The following is a 7,868-nucleotide window of genomic DNA, read 5'->3' on the forward strand; positions in this document are numbered from 1 at the left end:
ACCGCAGCCCACAAATCCAAAGGGAAGACCAGGTGAAGATGGTAACCTCTGCAGCGGTGACAGCATACCACTGGAATGCTTCGTTTCAAGGTAAGGCTTTCAAAATGTGCTAGTATGCTAGTACATTATGATATTGCCTTGCAGGAGGAAATGTTTTTTTTTTACCAAAAGTTTACTGCCGCTTTAGTCAGACTACAAAAATATAACATGCAGAAAATTTTTGGATAAACCACATTAGTTCTTTTTTTTACCTCTATTGTAACTTTATATTGTTTTTTTAAAATAACAAATGCAGTAATCTAGATGTTGGATGAAAAGTTTAGTGCAGCACAACACTTTTATTAGCATAATAGTACATTTTATATAGAGATGTACACATCAAACCAAAAAGAGGGACAACTGAGGCAGCACAAAGGACATAAGGATTTGGTCTTAAAAGATGCACTGTTGGGGTCTATGCTGTTAGGAAGCTATATACAGAGTACCTGAAGCACAATACAAGTATAAAAGAAAGCTTTTTAGCACTTTTATCTTTTAATTCAAATTCACTGCAACATACTGTGGATGTACATAAGATAAGCCTCAATTTCTAATTTGTGTTCCAACAATAAAACAGTACTCCTTGACCTAAAAAAGCAGCAAATTGTTTATTTATTAATTATGTTTTTGCTAGTGGACATGTATGCATGAGTGTAGGCATTTCTGATTAACTAAGAGTGACACTACAAAAAAAATCGGAGTTAGACTTACCGGTAATTCTGTTTCCAGTAGTCTTCCAGGACAGCCCTTGACAGATGGAGATCCTCCCTGCAGACAGGAATCACGTTGCCCACAGATCTTTAAGGTGGTCCCTCCAGGCCCATGGTCAGTTATCCATGAGAACCGAAGGACAGATTTGTAAAACATACCACACAACAACACCCAACAACCATTTATCACTCCAGGGTGGGAACCTGCTATCCTGGCAGACTACTGGAAACAGAGCTACCAGTAAGTCTAACTCCGGTTTTTCCTCAGCAGTTTTTCAGGCCATCCCTTGAGAGGATAACCAAGTACTTACCAGGCTGGGGGGGGGGAAGCAACTGCTTGGAGGAACTAAAAGCCTTTTCCTGGCTGGTAATCAGGTCCAACCGATAATGTTGGACAAAGGTGGAGAACCTTGACTAGGTTACTGCCTTGCATATCTGTTCCGGAGTAGCACCTGCCCTTTCCACCCATTCTTGATCCATCCTCTAGGCCAGTGGTCTCCAAACTATGGCCCTCCAGCTGTTGAAGTACTACAAGTCACATCATGCCTCTGGGAGTCTTGCCTGTGGCTGTCAGAGTCTTGCAAGGCTTCCGGTGACTTGCAGTTCCTCAACATCTGGAGGACCATAGTTTGGAGACTCCTGCTCTAGGCCACTGGCTTATATACAATTTGGGGCAATTTTTAGGCATTTTGCCAAGACATCTCTGAGGAAACCTGAAGGCACCCTTATTGAAAATGGCTGCCCTAATAGAATGTGCTCTTAGAATTTGCAGTGGAGAGATCTGGATCACTCTATAGTCCTCCACGATGGCCTTAATCCACCTGCCTAAGATGCTTTTAGATGTTTGTTTCCCCTTTTGCTTGCCCATGTACAGGACAAATAGGGCATCTGAAGATCTGAATTTCTGTGTAACCTCCAGATATCTTAGTAGACACCTTCTGATGTCCAGGAGACTCAGTTCTTGTTCTTTACTGTTGGAAGGCGAACTGCAGAATGACGGCAGCACTATTTCTTGAGACTTATGAAAGTCTGATGCCACCTTCAATATGAAACCTGGGTCTGTCTGCAGGATTACTCTGTCCTCAAAAATCCTTAAAAAAGGCTCTCTGACAGAAAGAGCCTGAATGTCCCCTATTCTTCAGGCCATAGAGATGGCCACCAAGAAGACCATCTGCAATGTTAACAGGTCTCATGTAGAGGCTCAAAAGGGGGCTTGATGACAATTCTTAACACTACCAACAAGTCCCAGCTAGGATATTTCCAAGATTTAGATGGTTTCTTTTTACTCACAACCCAACAGAACCTGGGGATTAGAGGATTTTCTTGTAAAGACCAATCAAGACATACAGACAGGTCTACTGTCTGTATCCTCAAAGTACTCAGTGCTAGTCCTTTCTCCAAAACCCTGCTGTAAGACCTCTAGAATAGTTGGCGTGTCCATATTTGGACTAGCTTCATCTATGCACAAAGTGATACCTGGACTAGCTTTCTCTATGCACAAAGAGTTAAACTTTTTCCACATCTTCTTATAGATGGCTCTGGTATCTGGTATCCTTACTAGTGTCGCTATGACTTTATATGAGAGACCTTTTTTTTTCAAAATGTCATCTTCAGAAGCCAGGCCATCTAATTGAATCTTCCTAAATTGGAATGATGCAATGGCCCTTGACAGATCATGTCCTCTCTGGGAGGAAGAGGCCAAGACCAAGAAGCTGCAAAAATCAAGTCCTCTTGGACCAAAATGGTGAAATCAAGGAGAAAAGCATAAAATTTCACAAAATTCCAGCAATTTTGAAGAGGATCAATCCCCAGTGCTAGATCTCAGAGATTTAGTGAATAAAAAAAATCCACTTTTGCATTCTCCCTGGAGGCAAATGGGTCTACAGTATATCTGGAGTTCTCCAGTGTGCAGCATTGCCTGCAAACACGTCTGGGTGTAATTCCCACTCCTCTTGAGAAAATTCCTGATGAGGAAATCCGCCACTTAATTGTGATCCCTTTTTAGGTGAACCGCAGACAGAGAAAATAAGTTCTTTTCTGCCCACAAGAAGATTTGATTCAAAATCATGATTAAGTATGGGCACGTGGTGCCCCCTTGCTTGTTCACCTACGCTACTGTGGTTGCATTGCCAGACAGGACTATTATATTATGTTCCCTGAGCTGGTCCTGAAAATAAGATATTGTTCTGGCTACCGCCAAATTCTCCCTCCAATTTGAGGACGCTTGGGCTTCTTCCTGTGTCCACTTCTCCTGGGCTGGCCAGCCTTCTAGATGGGTCCCCCAGCCCCATCTGCTTGCATCAGTCGTCAGTCTTTGAGAAATCGGGAAACACCAGACCAGGCCCTGACTCAAATATATGTTGTTCCTCCACCACCACTTGGCTTGTAGGTATGTCCTTGCACAGAAAGGACCCCCTGGGATTGAAAAGCCACCAATCAAGTGTCACAGGAAATTTTTTATCATTCCCTAGCCTGGGAATAGACCAATGACAGCTGCAACTTAACCCCTGGAAACAAACGCGGCGCAAACCCGCCTGGGGGCAGGATGACATCACGCATCAAGTCGTCACCAGCACATGGAGGGTGAAAAACACTGGACCAGGATGAGGCCTGAATTGCAAAGAAGAGCCAAGCCTTGGTCTGATTGCCGTGACTGAACAGTCACACCCAAAGCAACGGCCGCCACCATCCACGCTGTAGAAGCATTTTGTTCCAATCACCCTCACGGGGGTTTGGATTAACTGATTTAAAATAAGGAAGTGTATTTTTGGAAAAATCCTTCCATGTAAATTTCTGACATGTTGTCTGAGCGGGTGATCTTTATTACAAGTTCTTATACTTGTGATGTGACAGTATGCCCGCTTCTAGAACTCTAACTTTGTTTTCCCTACATAAAAAAAGCAATTGCATTCACTTTGGAGCAGATAAACCACTCCGTTGGTTTTGCAATTAGCAAAATGTTGCAGCTCAAATTTAAGCCCATGTTGAAGTGTTACAAATTTGCGAATAGCCATGAATTGACAATAGTTGCAGCCCCCACGTTTGAAGGTTCTAACAAGTTTGCATGGATCACCGCAATGGGTACCTTTGTACTCAATTTAAACTAGCTCATCTCATTTGATCTTACTCTTTTGAAAGTAAAGGCTGACTTATCTGACACAAAATAACTTATGTTAGTGTCGATAGTTAGTAAGTGCCAGTATTTCTGGACAATTTTGTGGATATTAGCTTGCTGGTTAGAGTACCTTGTGATGATTCTGGTTGTATTAGTTTCTTTAATAAATTTGTTTCGATTTAGTAGATCATGTCTAGTTTGATTTTTGGCTCTTGTAAATGCTTTCTTTAAGCATGCAGGGGAATATCCCCTTGCAAGAAATCGTTCCTTCAATTTGTCAGCTTCCATTTTGAATACATGATATTCTGGACAATTGCAACATAGTTGCAGATACTGACAGTATGGTATCGAATTGACTAGGGATTTTGGATGAAAACTGGATGCATGTAAGATCGAATTGCCTATTGTGGGTTTGTGGTATAGACTAGTGGTTAGATGACCATTGGTATCCTTCATCATAATTATATCCAAAAAAGATAGAGAATCATAACTATAAGTCATAATGAAATTTAGATTGAATTTGTTTGTATTGATAGTCTCCATGAAGTCATCCAGTGTGTTTAGAGGATCATCCCAAATGACAAAGATGTAGTCTATGTATCTTTAAGTACCACATCTGACATTACCTGATGGACTGGGAACACCTTAAATTTCTTTTTATCAAGAATTTTAAAAGATCATGTTTGGAAGGCTCACCCTTCTCTTCCTCAATCTCCAGGGTCCTATAAATGGCCCCCAAAAGATCCTCCACATCATCTGGGGATAATTTAAACTTGGGGCCCTTTGTTTCCTCTCTACTTTCTTCTTGCTCCAAATCCGAGCTGGATGCACCAGCATCACTGGTTGCAAGGCTCATTGTCTTGTCCCACCCAGTGTCCTGTGACCCCGAGGCTACTGACCTTGGAGAGGCTATAGGAGAGGGCTGAATGATTGGAGCAGCAGGAGCTTTTATGTTTGAAATCAGCACTTCTTCCTTTTGTGTAAAGGGTATTCGCCTCCTTTCTTAACAACTGTGAGACACACTGTTTACATAATGGCACAGTGGCATCTGAAAGCATCCACACCTCATGCAAAGCTTTTTGGGAATGGGTTTAGGTTCTTTTAGAAGCAACATCAACATGAATCCTGGTGGTGAACATGTAATTCTACTGCCAAGGTGGTGCTCACCCAGTGAAACACTACACAACTGCAATGCCTCCAGACTGCTAGGGCATAAACTGCACCTAGCCACTCTGCCCCCAAAAAAGAACGCGTAGCATAGCCTTCGAAACGCGTCAGCTGTACTCAATGTCTACCCCCATGATGGTATTCGTGCTGGCCCCTTATCTTTGAAGTCCCTTTGAGGACTTACATGCTTGATTTTATTCGCTGTTTGTGAGTACCATTTTCTAATTAATACATTTTGGTTACTGAGGTAATGCGCAAGGTTGGTGCGCTTCTCGTTTTTGTTTCACTTTGCAGTTTTGGTCGGGCTTCCCCGCCTTGTATGGAGCTGCACAACCTTATATGCACTGGTGGTCGCTTTTTCCAGTTCTGGTTCCATCCATTTGCCACCCGCCTGGGTCCTAGAACGCAGGAGAAATCATGTCTGGTCTATTGTCCCGAAAAAGAACAGTCAGGACACCCCCAGGTGCCTATCTGTGTCCCGCTGGCTTTGGACTAGCCAGAGCTTGTGCAGAATGTATATCATCCCGTTCATTCCCCTGCATCCTTAGGATGTGCGGCACTCATGCTCTACCTGAAGTGGCATCCACTAGTAATAAAAAAAAAAGGAAGTCACGGGGTCACGTGACGCAACGCGTCGACGGCAATACGTGGTGACGCACTTCCGGCGCGGCGCCATCTTGGTACACCCTCAGCCACACGCATACACCCATGCTATGGGAAACAGCTTGTATGTTATTTGGCAAATGTGAGTGTATTATACATTTATTTTCCGGCATTTATTAAACGGTTTTACACTATGGAGGATGTCTTTTGCTTCCTTTATCCCATGGGGGCTTGAGCTGGGGTCCATCCTGCTCAGCTCACCTCGGAGGATACCACAGGAGAGGTGGAAGCTGTATACTGGGGATATACCAACCATCCACTCAAGAGGAAGCATACCTTGACTCAGTGGGGATCTGATAAAGCTCTGTGGCCCTGCAGGGTCGCAGGGAGGAGGTGAGAGGCCACTTCAGCTGATTTCGGATTGCACGTGGTGGTGTGCGGGCCCACATACAGTCCAAGGACTCTGTTTGAGTGCAAATATTGATACAGGATCACTGGACTTTATATTTATATATGTGCACTGTGTGTAGGGGTTGCACATCTGTTTTCCATTTTGTCAGTATCATCACGCACATATATGTATTATGTTCATATAGGAATTTAACATCATGCTGCATGTCCTAAGGCACTGACGCTTTAACTGGGTGTTTTAGCGCTACATCATTTGTATTTTTTCTGCATTGTTTTGATCTTGGGGTATTGGATCAGATGTTAGCAGCTTCACACGTTTACCAATTGTATTTTACATAGGAGTGCAAGCAGATTCCTAATTAGCATCCACTAGTAATGCCAATCCAGCCATCCCTCCTTTCTTTGCCTTATAGGGTTTGGACCACTTCCACCTCGCACGCACTGATGACCTCATCCCTACTGGTGTGCATCCCCATTTAAGTGGCATCATTTCTGGGATGGAAGAGATCCCTGGCCTAAAGCCATGCTGCCAGAGAGAGGAGACACCCATGCCAATGTCCTTACCTGGGCTCAGCGGGAGGGGGAGGGGGTCACCACCACTAAGAAGAGATCACCGCAGCTGCATCTACCGACCCCCTCCACCAACTACTGCTAGTAAGGATACTCCTGCTCCACTGGACCAGAGGCTCTCAACTCCAGCCAGTCCTCTCACCGGGGAGATGCTTTTGAGAGATGGAGCCCCCCCCCACACATGGTCCATCAGGCAATATGTCTCCTTTGGCATGGAGGAAACACAATAACTGACCTTGAGCCTGGAGGGACCACCTTAGGAATCTGTGGGAAACATGCTTCCTGTTTGCAGGGAGGAGATCCATCTCTCAAGGGCTGGCCTAGAAGACGACTGGTGGAAAACTGTACTTCATAAATATGCTACTCAAAATTTGTACTCAAAACAATTTTAGAGCACTGTTTGTACTGCAAAATCCTTTTCACCAGTAATTCATTCTGAGGCTGGTTAAGTCTTCTATTGATGGTTATAGCTGCTGCCTCTAGAATGTTGGACACTAGGCAAAGCAAAAGACAATTAAGGAAGCTTACCTTTCTAATAAAACATCCTAAATGTATCTACAGGCCAACAAGGCATACACCGGCAATCACTTGAAGGAAAGGACATGTGTCTTTCAATAAACTACTTGGGGAATGGATTTTACATTAACAAATCCTTTATACTCCCAGCATTCATTACAATCAGTCTTCTACTTAGGGGGTCCATAAGCAGTCCCAAGAAAGTGGGTCAGATCTATCAAAAGAGCTAAGGCAACAATCAAAGTTTATGGAGTGACAAAATCACACTTCACTAATAGGGGGAGTACAACTAGGGGAATCAATGGTGGAGAAGGATATGGGTGTTCTGGTAGATCATAAGGCTATGGATGTAACTAAAAACTCTCCACCTGAGCTTTGCAATAGCAGATGTGTCCAATCACACAGCTGAAAGGCAAATTTAGGCAAGTAGACAGCCTGCCCGAGACGGTGCCCCACTGGTTTCTCCCCAGAGCAGTTTTAAAAGGTTATCTGGAGCAGAAATGGTTAGAGTGGGGGATAGATCTACACAAATCCCAGCACTACCACTGTACAGTGTGCTAAGAACAAGCACTGCCCAGTTTCTGTAAGTGTGCAGCCAGAAATGGTACTCTCAGGAAGTGGCATGTATAAAAGATCCTAATGCATGGTGTGCTGCCAGCCCAAAGTAAACATGTGGGTTATGTGCAGTGTGGTGCAGCAGCAGAAAGCACACAGAGTCCCAGATTGGAAAAAACTAG

The sequence above is a fragment of the Staurois parvus genome, unplaced genomic scaffold, assembly GCF_062004578.1.
Source record: "Staurois parvus isolate SC_StPar_1 unplaced genomic scaffold, SC_StPar_1.0 ptg000744l, whole genome shotgun sequence".
NCBI classification, from domain to species: Eukaryota; Metazoa; Chordata; class Amphibia; order Anura; family Ranidae; genus Staurois; species Staurois parvus.